Consider the following 19,363-nt stretch of genomic DNA (forward strand, 5'->3'; position numbering starts at 1 on the left):
ACATTTAGGTTGTTTCCATGTCTTGGCTGTTTTGAATAGTGCTGCTATGAACATAGGGGTGCATGTATCTTTTTGAAATATAGTTTTGTCTGGATATATGCCTGGAGTGGGATTGCTGGATCATATGGTAATTCTATTTTTAGTTTTCTGAGGACCCTCCATACTGTTCTCCATAGTGGCCGCACCAACTTACATTCCCACCAACAGTGTAGGAGGGTTCTGTTTTCTCCACACCCTCTCCATCATTTGTTATTTGTAGACGTTTTAATGATGGCTATTCTGACTGGCATGAGGTGGTACCTCACTGTAGTTTTGATTTGCATTTCTCTAATCATTAGCAATGTTGAACATCTTTTCATGTGCCTGTTGGCCATCTGTATGTCTTCTTTGGAGAAATGACTATTTAGGTCTTCTGCCCATTTTTTGATTGGGTTGTTTGTTTTTTTGTTGTTGAGGATAGAGCATTTTTTAATATTATTTGATCATGGAGGGTTTTTTTGGGGGAGTGGGGGGACTTATTTTCAGATCTAGTTTTCCAATGAACATTCCTTGAGCAATGCAGTTCTAGTTCAACACCTTCATTTTATAGGTGAGGAAACTGAAGCTATGTGACTTATCCAGTGTTTCACAAAGAATCGGCATTAGAACCAGGGGAAAATCCTTTACGTCATAAAACTAGTGTGCTTTCTAACCCTGAAAAATTCCATAAGTAGAATGTATGTGACATGTCTCACCATTAGACATGTTTCTAAGAATGACTATCTTGGGACAGATATTTGTTAAAATATATAAGTAAAATCTTAGATTCTTTTTGGAGAGAGGATTTTTTGGGGGGAGGGGGGTGATGTTACGATAGGTATTGTGCTTGGTTGGAGAATACGCTGTGTAGTTGCCCAATAATTAGGCTACGTGATTTAGAAAGATATTTATATACTCTAGGGTATTGCTGTTGAAATACAGAGGGGCAAGGCATTAACAAGTAAGTTCATGGCCCAATTTATCCAGATGAAAGCCTTTGAATTGAAATGTGCATTATTTAACAGTCCTGTTCTTTGATATACAATTGGGATACCGGTGATTTAATTTTGGGACATCAGATTTGAAATGCCAACTTTAATCTGTATTCCCATTTTAAGTCTCATGCCTTAAAAATAGTATTTGTAACTAAAAAGTTTGCTGAATCTTATATTTCAATTTCTTACCATTATATATTTTGCTTATACTTTACACATATTTTTAATACCCTTACTGGTAGTTCTCCCTGCAAATAGATATTTGTTACCATTGTTATAATAAGCAGTTAGTACTGAATTGAAATTTGAAACTCTTTGTCCATCACTGACTGAATTATAGAATACTGGAGTTTGAAGGATTCTTAGGTGGTGGAGTCTAAGTTAAGGGCCTCAGATTCGGAATTAACCACCAAGCAAATGGTATAGATCTTTTACTACTTGGCAAGGTGGTCATTTATTGAGCAAGCATTTCTATTGGGTATCTATTAAATTCTAGGCATTATGATGTGTACATATAAAGCAGTCCCTGCCCAAAGAAACTTGTAACTGTGTGTAAGACAGACAAGCAAATGAACATTTAGAGGTCAATGTGAAGCATTTGGGCATCTGTATACCCAAAGAGCAATCAGAAACCTTGAAGAGGACAACTAAACCTAATAGGGATGTGAGGACCGGTCTTCTGGGGTAAATACGCAATTAACTCTTTTCTTACTCCTTCCAAACATTCACCACTCTCTTTAAACCCTATGCCAACCTCCCCTCTTTTCTCCTGGGCTCATTTTTTTTTCTCTCTGAAATAACTATTAAGCAAGACTCTGTCCATTCTCACTTTCGTTAACCTTCCTCATCTTTTCTCATCCACCATGGTGGGGGGGTTGCTGTGGAAGAGCTGTCCTTTTCATCCAAAGCAGCTTCTGTCTGCCCAGGTCCATCTCCAACCCATCATCCAACCCAGCCTCCTCCCTCCTGGGATCCCGTTTGCTTTCTCCAACTCGCTCACTCTCGTGCTCACTCTCGTGCTCTCTTCCTCTGTCTCTCTCTTCTTCTCCCTCTCTATCCTGTCCCCTTCTCTCATACCACAAGATACCACATCCACCCCACCCCTCATCCCTAGCAGATAGTGACTGTCTAGCCTCTCTCTTTCAAATGATTTCTGCTCAGTCCATAAGCATTAGATTATCTCCCATCTTGAAATAAACAAAACAAAAACTGTTTTCCTTGGCCCTTGTTCCTTCTTGCCTTCCTTACGTCCACAATTTAAAATGGTCATTGTTCATGTCTTATGTTCTCCAATTGCTCTTCTCTCTACAGTGTGGCTTCTGCCCTCACCTTTGCCCTGTGATTGGTCTAATGAAAGTTATCGCAGTCGTCAAATAGACTGTAGACTATTTCCAGTCTTTTTTTTTTCCCCCCTTGCGGCACGCGGGCCTCTCACCGCCGTGGCCCCTCCTGGTGCGGAGCACAGGCTCCGGATGCGCAGGCCCAGCGGCCATAGCTCACGGGCCTAGCTGCTCCACGGCATGTGGGATTCTCCCGGACTGGGGCACGAACCCGTGTCCCCTGCACCGGCAGGCGGACTCCCAACCACTGCGCCACCAGGGAAGCCCTATTTCCAGTCTTCATCCCACTTGATATTCTTGCTGAAAGCTCTCTTTCTGAAGTGCTCGTTTAGTCGACTTGGTTAACACTGTTCTCCACTAGTCTGGTTGTTGTTTCTCAGGCTCCTTTGTAAGCAACTCTGCCACAGGCTTGTTTTTGCCCATTGATTGGTCCCATGGTAAGCTCTCTCCAAAAAATCAACTTTATTTATTTATTTACTTATTTATTTATCTATTTATTTATTTATTTTTACATCTTTATTGGAGTATAATTGCTTTACAGTGGCATGTTAGTTTCTGCTTCATAACAAAGTGAATCAGTTGTACATATACATATGTTCCCATATCTCTTCCCTCTTGCGTCTCCTTCCCTCCCACCCTCCCTATCCCACCCCTCCAGGCGGTCACAAAGCACCAAGCTGATCTCCTTGTGCTATGCGGCTGCTTCCCACTAGCTATCTACCTTACGTTTGATAGTATATATGTCCATGCCTCTCTCTCGCTTTGTCACAGCTTACCCTTCCCCCTCCCCATATCCTCAAGTCCGTTCTCTAGTAGGCCTGTGTCTTTATTCCTGTCTTATCCCTAGGTTCTTCATGACATTTTTTTTTTCTTAAATTCCATATATATGTGTTAGCCTAGGGTATTTGTCTTTCTCTTTCTGACTTACTTCACTCTGTATGACAGACTCTAGGTCTGTCCACCTCATTACAAATAGCTCAATTTCGTTTCTTTTTATTCCATTGTATATATGTGCCACATCTTCTTTATCCATTCATCCGATGATGGACACTTAGGTTGTTTCCATCTCCGGGCTATTGTCAATAGAGCTGCAATGAACATTTTGGTACATGACTCTTTGAATTATGGTTTTCTCAGGGTATATGCCCAGTACTGGCATTGCTGGGTCATATGGTAGTTCTATTTGTAGTTTTTTAAGGAACCTCCATACTGTTTTCCATAGTGGCTGTACCAATTCACATTCCCACCAGCAGTGCAAGAGTGTTCCCTTTTCTCCACACCATCTCCAGCATTTATTGTTTCTAGATCAAAAAATCAACTTTAAATATAAGGATCCAAATATATTGGATGGAAAAGAATAGAAAAAATATACCATGCAATCATTAACCAAATGATTAATATCATTAATATTAATATCAGATAAATTGATATCAACATAAGGAATATTAACAGGGTCAATTTGTTAAGATGATATAATAGTTCAAAAGTTAACAACAGAGCTTTGATACATGAAGCAAAACAAGAAATTAAAAAAAATAGACACATGCACAATTATAGTTGGAGATTTTAACATTCCCTTTCAGTATAATTGACTTAGTTAATATTTATAGAACATTCCACCCAACAACAGTAGAATATGCATTCCTTAGGTATACATAGAACACATGACCATGTTATATGGTCAATAAGACAAACCATATTTTGGGCCATAAAAGTCCTTAATAAACTGAAAAGTGTTGAAATCATGTTCTCTGGGATTTAAATTGGAAATCAATGGAAACATCTGAAAAATATCCAAATATTTAGAAATTAAACAACACACTTTTCAATAAAGCAAGATTAAAGAAAAAAATCACAAGGCAAATTAAATATTTTGAACTGAATGCCACCTTAAGCTTTAAAAAAAGGAGTAAATTAAACACAGGTAACAGAAAATGGATCACTGACTTAAACTAAGAGTGATAGCAAAACAAAACAAAACAATAAAAAAACTGCTAGAAGAAAACACAGGACAATTTTTTTAATGAACTTAAGCAAAGATTTCTTAGATGCAAAAATCATGACCTACCAAAAATTAAAAGTGATAAATGTGATTTCATCAAAATTAAAACTTTTGCTTTTCAAAATTTACTGTTAAGAAAATGAAAAGACAGGACACTGTCTGTGATTTACAAAAACTATATCTGATAAGGGACTGTATCCATAATATAAAAAGAACATTTACGACACAGTAAGAAAACCAATAATTTTTAAATGAGTAAAACAGAGATATAGAAGTGGAAAATAAACACATGAACAGATCCTCAACATCATAGTCAATAGGGGAATGCAAATTAAAACTGTTGATACAATGAGCTGTTACCAAATATCTCCCTAGAATGGATGAGATTAACTAGATGTTAATCTCCCTGACAATACAGATGTTGACAGGAATATGGAGAAGCTAGAATTCTCATACTAGCTGCTGGGCATGCTGAATAGTGTCACCACTTTGGAAAAAAGTTTCACCGGCTTTTAAAAAAGGAAAACCTACATTTGCCCTAAGATCCAGCAAAGCTACTACTGGGCATTTATCCAAGCAATAAGAACATATGTTCGCACAAAGGCATATATGTCTCAATCCTGGGACAGAAAATGGAATAAACATTAAATGACAGAAGAGAAAGATGACAACAACATACAGAACAAAGTGGATCAACAGTTTTCAAAGGAGGGGGTTGATAGGAGTCAGAACAATGGTGTGGAAGCAGATGGTGGGGAGCCTAGAGTCGTCCTATACTTCTTCCAGCCTGACTTTTAGAAATGTGGAATTGAGACTTCCCTGGTGTCGCAATGGTTAAGAATCTGCCTGCCAATACAGTGAGCACGGGTTCAATCCCTGGTCCAGGAAGATCCCGCATGCTGCAGAGCAACTAAGCCTGTGCACCACAACTAGTGAGGCTGCATGCCACAACTACTGAAGCCTGCGTGCCTAGAGCCCGTGCTCTGCAATGAGAGAAGCCACCGCAATGAGAAGCCTGTGCACCGCAACGAAGAGTAGCCTCCGCTTGCCGCAACTAGAGAAAGCCCGTGTGCAGCAACGAAGACCCAACGCAGCCAAAAATAAATAAATATATTAAAAATAAAAGAAATGTGGAATTATCAAGGAAAAACTGTTTTGTTTAAGGTGAGGGAGTTGTCTAGAAAGGAATTGGCAAAGAAGGAGAGTTTACTGATAAGAGAGCAATTATAGATTACCATCATAACTGGATCAAAAGCAGTATAAGTACAACTCTAGAAGATAACTGTCTGTTCAGGCAGCTATAACAAATACCATAGGCTGGATGGCTCATAAGCAACAGAAACTTTTTCTCACTGTCTGGAGACTAAGAAGTCCAAGATCAAGGCACTGGCTGATTCACTCCTGTTCGTAGACCTCCATCTTCTTGTTGTGCCTTCACATGGTAGAAAGGGTAAGGGAGTATTCCGGTATCTCTTTTATAAGGTTTCTAATCCCATTCATGAGAGCCCCACCCCATAATCTAATTACCTCCCCCAAACCCCACCTCCAAACACTATAACATTGGGAATAAGTTTGTTTTTTCTTAACATCTTTACTGGAGTATAATTGCTTTACAATGTTGTGTTAGTTTCTGCTGTACAACAAAGTGAATCACCTATATGTGTACATATATGCCCATATCCCCTCCTTCTTGAGGCTCCCTCCCACCCTCCCTATCCCACTCCTCTAGGTGGTCACAAAGCGTCAAGCTGATCTCCCTGTGCTATGCAGCAGCTTCCCACTATGGAAATAGGTTTCAACACAAGAATTTTGGTGGGACACAAACATACAGTATATGGGGATAACTCAAGTTTTTTGGTTTTTTTTTTTAGATTTTGGATCTATGCATAAAATAGACTATTTAATAGAAAACTTTAATTTGTTGCTGATTTGGAAAGTCTTAAGACCGTCCAGTGCCATTATGAGAATTAAATATTCAATTACTATATCCCACTGGATTTTACCTATTCTAGATTAACATAAATTTTAAAAATTTATGCATAAATACTACTTGGATACAGTTGCTTGATAAACTTTATACGTTTTCAGGTTATTCTACTCTGTAGGTTTATGAATAGGCTTATAGGCCAGTAGTAAAAGGCACAGGCTCTGGGGAAGACTGGTTTGAATCCTACATCCACTGTTTAAACATGAATGGCAAATTAGGTAATGTCTTTAAACCTCAGGTTCTCCTTCTGTAAAATAGGGATAATGCCTAGCTTAGAGCTGTCATGAGGATTATATGAAAAAATTAATATAAAATCCTTCATACTTAGTAAGTGCTCAACGTCAGCTACTGTGATGATAGGAAATGCTATTTCTATTGTTAAAGGAGAATTAGAAAATTTAACAGAAATTTAACCCTGAGAGCTCTTGGGTCATAATACTCTTTTTGTTGTTGGTCTCAACTCTTTAGAGAAGTATGTGTTCTAAAGAGAGACTGGAGACCTCATAGACCTTCCCTCCTCCCAGTGGTGCTGATGGACCCATGTGGGATTGAGCCACATCTGCTTTAGATTCTGTGGGTTGTGACACTGAATGGTATCTGGCTAGTATGGAGCAGAAACTTGGGTGTCTGGTGTGACCCTCATATTAAGAGGATCTGCAGGTATGTATGCTAGTTATGTTACAAACCAGGTTTGTTTTCCAGATGTACAGCAAGTCAAAAACCGAGACACTGAGATTCGCAGCAGAGAAAGGGTTTATTCATAAGGCAGCCAAGTGAGGCGACTGGAGAAATCTCAGATTTGCCGCCCTGAAGGTGAGGGGCTTGATATGTTTATGCAGTAAAGAAGCAGGGTACACTTTGGTGTGGGGAAAGGTGATTATAGGTAGGGAAGGATGAGGTAATCACTGTTCTGCCCAAGTGTATCTGTGTTATATGCTTCTTAATGGGATGCATGTTCAAAAATGGAGATGTTTAGCATGATCTGAGGGTGGAGTATTTGGCCCTCTGACATCAAAAGGTCATTCAGTGGATGCCTACACAGGCCCAGTTTTAGGGCTAGTGGTTCCAACCAGTCTTAGCTGGCCCAAACTGGACAAGAGCTGACTCCAAGTTTCTGGAAAATAGCTTAAGTCCCCATTACTATACAACCCCATACATCAGAGGTGTCATCTGTAGTGGGTGGTTAAGGACACAAAAAAATAATTAAGGTGAGCTTGGTCAGTGAAGACAGATTACAAGTGGAGGATTTTTTTTTAATGTTTAAGTATAAATTTATATAAATACAGATTATCCAAATAAATAACATATATACTCTTATCACATAGAGAAAAATTGCTAACAGTTTGTTGGTTTTTCACATATATGGAAGACTTTAAAAACGAGATAACTAACATTATATACTTTTCATTATCTACCTATCTATCTATCTATCTATGTGGTCACTGTTATTACCAAAGGCTGTATGCCAGTTGGTGAACCAGGGCCATGTTGGTGACACCTAGACTATTCTGGTATTTCCAGCATTTTTGATTCATGTTAAGTTTATTAGCTTCACTGAAGCCCCTCACATCTCTTAGGTCCGTTGTAGGAACACCCTTAAACCAATCACTGACGTGAAGAATAAAATGATGGTGATTAGCTTGAACTAAGAAATGTTTCTAGGAGGCTTCTATACATAATTTTCCCTCATTCTCTTAAAACGTCTTCTATCTGTTTAATTATACAGATACAAAACCTGAGACTCAGAAGTAGTAAGCAACATGCCTAAGACATAAAGCTTGTCAATGACAAAGTCAAAAACAAAATCTCCCAAGCCCTAGCTTTTAATTTAGTGTTCTTTGCCTACTTCAAAGTCTATCCATAGGGACAATCTGTGACTTCATTCTGTGTTGTCCTATGGTAGGTGAACTGTGATGATGAATGCCACCAGCCCTGATATTTTTATGGCATGGAGTTTAATATATTTTTCTATAAAAATATGTCTAGTGAGGGCCATATCTTTGGGATAGAAATTATTATGGGAGAAAAATATGTTTTTCTCTGTAGTTGTAAATCCCCAAAATTAATTTCTGTAAATTATACCATATTTTTATTGCTCACAGCTCCGTATAACAGATTTGAAAGATAAGACCAGAAAGGTAAACTACACTGGAATTTGGGCCAAGACAGGATGAGATCTGCCTATAGGAAATGACCATTTGTGTATTATAGATCTCTGCCTTTTTTGTTGTTGTTATAAAAGATTTATTTATTTATTTATTTGCTATACGGTAGGTCCTTTTTAGAAAAATTTTTATTTTATATTGGAGTATAGTTAGTTTCAGGTGTACAGCAAAGTAATTCAGTTATACATATATATATATATATATATATCCATTCTTTTTTAGATTCTTTTCCCATATAGGTTATTACAGAATATTGAATAGAGTTTCCTGTGCTATACAGTAGGTCCTTGTTGATTATCTGTTTTATATATAGTAATGTGTATATGTTAATCCTGAACTCCTAATTTATCCATCTCCGCCACCTTTCCCCTTTGGTAACCATAAGTTTGTTTTTGAAGTCTGTGAGTCTGTTTCTATCTTGTAAATAAGTTCATTTGTATCATTTTTTTTCAGATTCCATATATAAGCGATATAATATATTGTTCTTTCTCTGACTTCACTTAGTATGATAATCTCCAGTTCCATCCATGTTGCTGCAAATAGCATTATTTCATTCTTTTTTATGGCTGAGTAATATTCCATTGTATGTATGTACCACATCTTTATCCATTCCTCTGTCAATGAATATTTAGGATGCTTCCATGTCTGGGCTATTGTAAATAGTGATGCAGTGAACATTGGGGTTCATGTATCTTTTTGAATTAGAGTTTTCTCCAGAGTGGGATTGCAGGATCATATGGTAACTATATTTTTAGTTTTTTTAAGGAACCTCCATCTGTTCTCCATAGTGGCTGTATCAATTTACATTCCCACCAACAGTGTAGGAGGGTTCCCTTTTCTCTACACCCTCTCCAGCATTAATTATTTGTTGACTTTTTGATGGTGACCATTCTGACCAGTGTGAGGTGATACCTCATTGTAGTCTTGATTTGCATTTCTCTAATAGTGATGTTGAGCATCTTTTCATGTGCTTTTTGGCCACCTATATGTCTCTTTTGGAGAAATGTCTACTTAGATTTGTTGCCCGTTTTTTGATTGGGTTGGGTTTTTTTTTTTGATATTGAGATGCATCAGCTGTTTGTATATTTTGGAGATTAATCCCTTATCAGTTGCATCATTTGCAAATACTTTTTCCCATTCTGTGGGTTGTCTTTTCACTTTGTTTATGGTTTCCTTTGCTGTGTAAAAGATTTTAAGTTTACTTAGGTCCCATTTGTTTATTTTTGTTTTTATTTTCATTACTCTAAGAGGTGGATTCAAAAAGATATTTCTGCAATTTATGTCAAAAGGTGTTATGCCTATGTTTTCCTCTAGGAGTTTTACAGTATCTGATCTCACATTTAGGTCTTTAATCCATTTTGATTTTATTTTTGTGTATGGTGTTAGGGAGTGTTCTAATTTCATTCTTTTACATGTAGCTGTCCAGTTTTTCCCCAGTTTTTCCAGCACCACTTATTGAAGAGACTGTCTTTTCTCCATTGTATAATCTTGCCTCCTTGTTGTAGATTAATTGACTGTAGGTGTGTGGGTTTATTTCTGGGCTTTCTATCCTGTTCCATTGATCTATATGTCTGTTTTTGTGCCGGTACCATACTGTCTAATCGATTACTGTAGCTTTGTAGTATAGACTGAAGTCAGAGAGCCTGATTTCTCCAGCTCTGATATTCTTTCTCAAGATTGTGTTGGCTATTCAGAGTCTTTTGTGTTTTCACACAAATTTAAGTGTTCTTGTTCTAGTTCTGTGAAGAATGTCATTGGTAATTTGATAGGAATTGCATTGAAGCTGTAGCTTGCCTTGGGTAGTATAGTCATTTTGACAGTATTGATTCTTCCAATCCAAGAACACGGTATATCTTTCCATTTGTTTGTGTCATCTTCATTTTCTTTCATCAGCCTCTCATAGTTTTGGGAATACTACAGGTCCTTTGCCTCCTTAGGTGGGTTTATTCCTAAGTATTTTATTCTTTTTGATGTGATGGTAAATGGGATTGTTTCTCTCATTTCTCTTTCTGAACTTTTGTTGTTAGTGTATAGAAATGCAACAGATTTCTGTGTACTAATTTGTATCCTGCAACTTTACCAAATTCATTGATGAGCTCTAGTAGTTTTCTGGTATCGTCTTTAGGATTTCTATGTATAGTATCATGTCATCTGCAAACAGTGACAGTTTTACTTCTTCTTTTCTACTTTGGATTCCCTTTATTTCTTTTTCTTCTCTGATTGCTGTGGCTAGGACTTCCAAAACTATGTTGAATAAAAGTGGTGAAAATAAAATTGGTGACATCCTTGTGTTGTTCCGGATCTTAGAGGAAATGCTTTCAGCTTTTCACTGTTGAGTATGATGTTAGATGTGGGTTTGTCATATATGGCCTTTATTATGTTGAGGTATGTTCCCTCTATGCCCACTTTCTGGAGAGTTTTTATAAATGAATGTTGAATTTTATCAAAAGCTTTTTCTGCATCTATTGAGATGATCATGTGGTTTTTATTCTTCAATTTGTTAATGTGGTGTATCACACTGATTGATTTGCGTATATTGAAAAATCCTTGCATCCCTGGGATAAATCCCACTTGATCATGGTGTATGGTTCTTTTAATGTACTGTTGGATTCGGTTTGCTAGTATTTTGTTGAGGATTTTTGGATCTATGTTCATCAGTGATATCGACCTTTAATTTCCTTTTTTTGGTGGTATCTGTGTCTGGTTTTGGTATCAGGGTGATTGTGGCCTCATAGAATGAATTAGGAAGCATTCCTTCCTTTTCAGTTTTTTGAAATAGTTTCAGAAGGATGGGTGTTAACTCTTCTCTAAATGTTTGATAGAATTCTCCTGTGAAGCCATCTAGTCCTGGACTTTTGTTTGTTGGGAGTTTTTAAATCACAGATTCAATCTCAGTACTTGTGATTGGTCTGTTCATATTTTCTATTTCTTCCTGGTTCAGTTTTGGGAGATTGTATCTTTCTAAGAATTTGTCCATTTCTTCTTGGTTGTCCATTTTATTGGCATATAGTTGCTTGTAGTAGTCTCTTATGGTCCTTTGTATTTCTGTGGTGTCAGTTGTCACTTCTCCTTTTTCACTGTACTTTTATTGATTTGGGCCCTCTCCCTTTTTTTCTTGATGAGTCTGCCTAAGGGTTTATCAGTTTTGTTTATGTTTTTAAAGAACCAGCTTTTAGTTTCAGTGTTCTTTTCTATTGTTTTCTTTGTCTGTATTTCATTTATTTCTGCTCTGATCTTTATGATTTCCTTCCTTCTCCTAACTTTAGGTTTTGTTTGTTCTTCTTTCTCTAGTTACTTTATGTGTAAGGTTAGGTTGTTTGAGACTTTTCTTGTTTCCTAAGGTAAGATTGTTTCGCTATAAACTTTCCTCTTACAACTGCTTTTGCTGCATGCAGGTTTTAGATCATCATGTTTTCATTTTCATTTGTCTGTAAGTATTTTTAAATTTCCTCTTTGAATTCTTCAGTGATCCATTGGTTGTTTAGTAGCATATTGTTTAGCCTTCACATATTTGTGTTTTTTGCAGTTTCTTGCTTGTAGTTGATTTCTAATCTCATAGCATTGTAGTTGTTCCATGTGCACTTGGAAAGAATGTGTATTCTGCTGCTTTCGAATGGAATGCTCTCTCTATATTAAGTCCATCTGGTGTAATGTGTCATTTAAGGCCTGTGTTTCCTTGTTGATTTTCTGTCTGGATGATCTGTCCATTGATGTAAGTGAGATGTAATGTTCCCACTATTATTGTGCTACCGTTGATTTCTCCTTTTATGTCTGTTAACATTTGTCTTATATATTGAGGTGTTCCTATGTTGAGTGCATATATATTTACAGTTGTTGTATCTTCTTCTCAGATTGATCCCTTGATCGTTATGTAGTGTCCTTTTTGTCTCTTGTAACAGTCTTTATTTTGAAGTCTCTTTTGTCTGATACCAGTATTGCTACTCCAGCTTTCTTTTGATTTCCATTTGTGTGGAATACCTTTCTCCATCCCCTCACTTTCAGTCTGTACGTGTCTCTAGATTTGAAGTGAGTCTCTTGCAGACAGCATAGTATATGGGTCTTGTTTTTGTATCCATACAACCAGTCCATCTCTTTTGGTTGGAGCATTTAATCTGTTTACATTTAAGGTAATTATCGATATGTATGTTCTTACTGCCATTTTGTTAATTGTTTTTTCAGGTCTTTTTTCTTCCTTTCCTCTTTTGTTCTCTTGTGATTTGATTTTCTTTAGTGTTGTGTTTGGATTCCTTTTTCTTTTTTTTTTTCTGTTATAGATTTTTGGTGTGCAGTTACCATGAGGTTTTGATATAGCAGTCTCTATATATACATGATTGTTTTAAGTTTCTGGTCTGTTAATTTCTTTTTTTTAAATTAATTTTATTGGAGTATAGTTGCTTTACAATGTTGTGTTAGTTTCTGCTGTACAGCAAAGTGAATGAGTTATATGTAAACATATATCCCCTCTTTTTTAGATTTCCTTTCCATTTAGGTCACCACAGAGCACTCAGTAGAGTTCCCTGTGCTATACAGTAGGTGCTCATTAGTTATCTATTTTATACATAGTAGTGTATATATGTCAATCCCAATCTCCCAGTTCATCCCACCCCTCTTCACCCCTTGGTATCCATAAGTTCTCTACATCTTTGTCTCTGTTTCTGCTTTGCAAAATATTCATCTGTACCATTTTTCTAGATTCATGCTGGTCTCTTAATGCAAATGCATTTCAAATATCCTGCATTTGTACTCTCCTCCTCTCATGATTATTGGTTTAGATATCATGTTTGTGTGCAGATGATTTCCTACCTTTACTGAATGTTTGCCTTTTTGGGTGAGCTTTCCCATTTTGTAATTTTCTTGTTTCTAGTTGTGGCCTTGTCTCTTCCACCTAGAGAAGTTCCTTTAGCATTTGTTGTAAAGCTGGTTTGATGGTGCTGAATTCTTTTAGCTTTTGCTTGTCTGTAAAACTTTTAATTTCTCCATCTAATCTGAACAAGAGCCTTGCTGGGTAGAGTATTCTTGGTTGTAGGTTTTTCCCTTCCACCACCTTAAATATATCATGCCACTCCCTTCTGTCCTGCAGTGGGTGGGTTTTTTAAGAAGCTATCCCTTACCCACTGTTCTGCAAGACAAGCTCAAGTATTTCTCATAGTCACCAGTTTCTGTTAAGCCTATGGGGCACAGTTTCAGGATGGGCTTTTTAACCCTAAGGGGCATGGTTTCAGTTGTACCATAGAGTTAGCTAGATCACATGTTTCTTGGGAAAATATTTTATTTACATGTGATTTATATATTGCTTGCTTACAAAAAGGCTTTAAGGTTGTTCATAAATAAAAACCATATAAAACTAAAGGGCAGGGCTTCCCTGGTGGCTCAGTGGTTAAGAATCCGCCTGCCAATGCAGGGCACACGGGTTCAAGTCCTGGTTCGGGAAGATCCCACATGCTGCAGAGCAACTGAGCCCGTACGCCACAACTACTGAGCCTGCGCTCTAGAGCCCACGAGGCACAACTGCTGAGCCCGTGTGCCTGGAGCCTATGCTCTGCAACAAGAGAAGCCATCGCAATGAGAAGCTCACAATGCACCACAATGAAGAGTAGCCCCTGCTCGCCGCAACTAGAGAAAGCCCACGTGCAGCAACGAAGACCCAACACAGCAAAAAAAAAAAACAAAAAAACCCCTAAAGGGCAGGGAAATGGGTACTTCCAGAGGATAAGAGTGAAATAATTCTTTCCACATGGCTGGAAGAATTGAACTTTGAATCAGACCTGGGCTTGAATTCTGACTATTTTCTAGCTGGGCAGGCTTAGGAAAGTTGTCTCAGTATACTTTCCTTGCAATAAAGTGATATGAATTGAAAGGACTTCGTTGAATCGTTGTAAAGAGTAAATAAGATGAGTTAAGATACGCAGTAAGTAACGTGGGGCCGGTGGGTTGTTCTTCCATTACTCCTCAGCACACTTCTCTGCGTGAGACTGAATTTAGCTCTGAGTTTTCTGGAAGTTAAGGTAAAAACTAAAGCAAGTAAGCACCCAATTTTTGGAAAAGTCAATAGTTAATGCACGATCAGATAATTGTTATCAAAGACTCTGGTTTTGAATTCTGGAAAAATGGGCCTCATGGTTCCTTATATAAGAAAACAAATGAGTAATGTAATGGGCACCTGCTATTAATATAGATTTATGGAAGACAAATTTGGCGATTTCTCATATCAACCCTTTTTAAAAGCTGCGGGCATGACATTAAATCTTAATTCAGTGAAGGCATTTCAAAAGGAAGCTGAGATAATTTGGTCTAAATACATTGCTTCTCAGTAGCACAACCTAATGCAGGAATAAAATTAGAAATTCGAAAAGTTGTGGATATTTAAAATGACCTTTTAGTTTGTCTTCAGTATTAGCTCCCTCAAGTTTTCCTTTAGCAAATGCTAGATTGTTGGGTTGAATACAACCATCAGTTGAATTTTGTGATGCTTATTATTATTTTTTGCGGTACGCGGGCCTCTCACTGTTGTGGCCTCTCCCGTTGTGGAGCACAGGCTCCGGACGCGCAGGCTCAGCGACCATGGCTCACGGGCCCAGCCACTCCGCGGTATGTGGGATCTTCCTGGACTGGGGCACGAACCCGTGTCCCCTTAATCGGCAGGCGGACTCTCAACCACTGCGCCACCAGGGAAGCCCTGTGATGCTTATTTTTATAGCAGGTGGATTTATTCTGTATTTCCCGTGGTCATGACACCAGGCCAGCTCTCGTCCTGAGGACTAGTATAACACAACTATTTTGAGAGTACAGGTTTTAAGAAAACATTTGAAATTTAGGTCTGTGGGTGATTTCAACTGATTGAGGTTGGAGATGCTGCACTGGACAGGGTTTTATCCAGGCTGTTAATTTCCTTTTCATTTTTACCCCGAGGTATCATGTGATGGAGAGAGCATGGCTTTGTGGTTAGACTGATCTGGGCTTGATTCTGGCTCTGCCAGTTGCTAGCCATGTGACCTTCAGCAACTTATGCCCCCTTCTATTTTTTTGGAGCCTTAACTTTCCACCTGTAAAATGTGATCTGAGAAACTTACGTTGCAGTGTTTGGTGAAATGAGAGGACATATTGTAAGTACGTTGTCTAGCGCAGTCTGGGTATTGAGATAGTGAGGATGTGGTTTTGGGGGCTTGTTTGGGTTCCTTGCCATCTGATGCTCCATTCAGACAGGAAATATTCTTTCTATGACAAGCTTAAACATGAAGTAGCAGAGGCTCCTGTTCCTCTGGAAAGTTCTCTCCTCTTAGTCTCACCTTTCTTAAGAAAATGCTTACTTCAGCGGTCTACAAATTCATTTTAAAAATGAAAATAACAAAAAAAATGAAGAAATGATTAAATAGTCAACACTGGCTGCCCATTATTGGCGTTGCAGGTAAAATTCTCCTGGATTTTTTGCATAGTCTGTTGACTAACAGTATGAGACTGTGATAATAAATGAGTTTGACCATTTATCTACCAAGTTTCCCTAGTAAAGTCATTGCCAATATCAGTTATTGGATATTTTAGAATGAATATTAGCTTAGTAATTAGCAGTCAATAGGTTCCAGACATCTAAGTGTTGGTATATTCACTTATAGGGTGCCAAATCTGGATAAGAATTTAAAATTCATTCTTTTGATTTATATGTTACCCATTTCATCTTTAAACATTGTTAGGTCTATTTTTATTTTTGGAATGTTCCTAATTCAAAGCAATTTTAAAATTTATTACATGAGACTAGTATTTTTTTTAATTTAAAGGGCCAATCCCAACATTAAAACATTGAATTTTTCTGTTGTTAAATATTTTTTCTTACAGCGCTTTAAAAGCCCAGACCAAGTGGAATTTTTTTTTAAAATGTATGAAATTCATGAATACATACGGAACTGTATGTAAACTTTATAGTAGGGAGATACTTCTTAGTAGGAAAAATCTGTGCACTGTTCCTCATCTGAATATCTCCAAAGCAGCAGCCTTTGTGAGAATTTACAGGAGCTGCCTTTCAGAATTCTGGTCAGGGAAACTGAGTTGTTTATATTTTACCAGATGTAGGCAATCACTTCACGAGCCATGTCACGTAGGAGATGAGGGAATGAGACTCGGAGAGGTAATTTGCTTACAAACACACTGTGTTGATCTAAGACTGGGAGTTAGGGCTCCTGATTCCCAGGTGATCACAATAGAATATAAGGTGACATGAGAGAAAATGGACCTGTCCCAAACATAACCTGATGAATTTACCCTAGATTTACAGCCATCCTTCATTATGATAATCCTAGGACAGAATTTCTTTCACTGACTGTTGTGCCACAGATTCCTTTGCAGTTTGGGGAGGTCTGTGAATCCCTTTTGAGAGTAATGTTAAAGATTTGAAATAACTTTAAATGCATAGACTAAAATACATTTTATTACAAAGGAAACCAATGTAGCTGTCAAAATACTCAATTTTTGAAACAGTAATATATAGGTATTCTTCCCCATTAACACATTCAATGACAAGATCTAGCAACTCTAGTGCTTCCCAAATGTGAGAATTTTGAGGGATCTGCAATAGGAAAAGATCTGTGACTTCATGGGTAACAAGTCACTAGGCCTGCCATCATCACTGTGGTTTGTTGCCTACATTACAAATTGAAAGACATGTTAAATTTCAGTTAGAAGTCAGTAAAAATAAGGCTATACTTTTTCCCTTTCTTGTTTAAGAATCCCTTAATTCTTTGCACACCCCAGGTCACAAATCTCTGCTTTAAAGTGAATCAACCGGGGGGGTTAAATGCTTGAACAACTGCTACCCACTTCTGGGCCTCTACCTACGCTATTCCTTTGAGGGACCAAACTTACAGCCTTTTAATTTTAGGTCAGATTATATATCAGATTCTTAGAATAAGACTAAACATAGAATAATTTTTGAAGAGTGATCTATAGGCTATCAGAATCCTGTTGAAAGGTTGTCAAAATGCAGATCCCTGAGGCCTGCATCATTCTTACTGTGAGAATTTCTATGGTAAGGCCTGGACACCTGCAAGTTCAACAATCAGTCAAATAGTTGTTATTTCCGTTACAATTTGAGACTGCCCAGGGTAGCTGAGCTGGTGCAGGTGTATACGTTGGAGGTACGGGGAGGCATGTTTTTCATAGAGATTGAGTCACTCAGTAAGCTTTTGTCCTATTATGTTCCTTATGGAGATTATAAAAAGAAATAATTTACAGTTCTAAGACTGAATTTGGCTACAATCCACATGGAATGGGCGATGTCTTTTGCCGGTTAGCTAAAACATGAAGTGGGACTAATGCAGCCACTGGCAGAAGGGAGGTGAGATGCCTAAGTTTACCTGGGAGCGACTAGAAGGGAGGCTAGGGAATCAGATGGAGGACACATTTGGTTTACTTACAGCATCTGGGGCCTCCAGATGGGAGGAACCAAGCTCTACTCTGTCAAAGTAGCTCACACATTTCAGGGGAGAGAATCTGGGACCTCGGTGGAAGACGATCTGATGAGGCAGCCTTATTCCCAAAGAGGCAGAAACCTTTCTGATGCTGCCAAGGGCCAAAGGCATTGGACCTGACAGGGCTCGTCAAGTGCCAACTCTGTCGGCATTTCCTTGGAAATAAATTTGCATTTGTAGGGGCAGCTGTCTCTGCCTGCCACCCCCCAATTCCAATTGCCTTGCGAAACTAGACATACCGTGATTTTAGATTATTCACTGCAAAAGCTGGTGTAAATCTCAGTCCACAGAGTTCACGTATCACATTTCAATTTTATTTTCTTCTAACTTACCTAAAAAGTGTTCTGAGCCTCCATTCTGCCAGGGTGGCTGATCACTCTGTTACTTCTACACCATGAATTGGTGTGTGGAGATCTTTCTGCTACTCTGTGACACACCTAGGGATTGGGACGTTTTTCCCAGGCTATCTGGCCTGACTGCAGCCAAGGAATACCATGACAGGAATGCTTTTTCTTATAGTTTTGCCAGTGCAGGGGTCCTCCCTGACCTGCAGCCTTTCTGCTGTTAAACCTCTTCTTCCTCTTCCTTCCAGCCCTGGGAATTCAGCTCTAATCAAAGAGGAAGGATTTCTTTTCCCTCACGTTTCTACCATAGAGAGTTTGTCTTCATTCTCCCTTTCCATGACACCCTTCCCTCAAAACCCACAATTAAACTCCTCCCCCTCCCCTCCCCCCTCCCCCTCCCCCTCCCCCTCTTTCAGAATATAAGAGCCAGAGAATCTTACAGGCAACTTCTTGTCATTCTGCCCCATCATATCCCTATCCCTCTCCTGGAACAGTGAACCCCAAGCCAGTCATCTACTTGAATAGATACTGAACAGATGTCAGCTATGCTCAGTTTTCCAAGAAATCTATTTCTAAATGGTTTTGATCTGAGAGGGATTTGTAATAATATATTCCTTCTACTTCAAAAATGAATCTATTTTAGGGTTTGAGAAGAATGTTTTTTGTCATTTATTATTAATTAGAAAATTCATTAATACTTACTGATTTGATGGCCATCTTAGGAGCAGATTAAAACAAACCTTAGAATATTGAACTTTTAACTCTAATATAGCTAACAGTATCTTTTCCTTTATAATTGGTAAATTAACTTCAATACTCACTATTTCAAGTTGAGTTATAATGGAGCCTTCTGCATCACAACATTTAACATCTAATCTATTTTCTTTAAGATTATTCTCTGCTGGAGAGACCAGCAGAAGGATGTTGTTTTACTTCCTTATATCATTTGCATTGGTTATAACAGTAGCTCAATATAGCAAATAATATATTGATATAAAGACTAGGAAACCATATCAAAATCAATTAAAGTTCAATATTTGAGTTCTCTTTTCTA

Source organism: Orcinus orca, chromosome 12 (genome assembly GCF_937001465.1).
Source record: "Orcinus orca chromosome 12, mOrcOrc1.1, whole genome shotgun sequence".
NCBI classification, from domain to species: Eukaryota; Metazoa; Chordata; class Mammalia; order Artiodactyla; family Delphinidae; genus Orcinus; species Orcinus orca.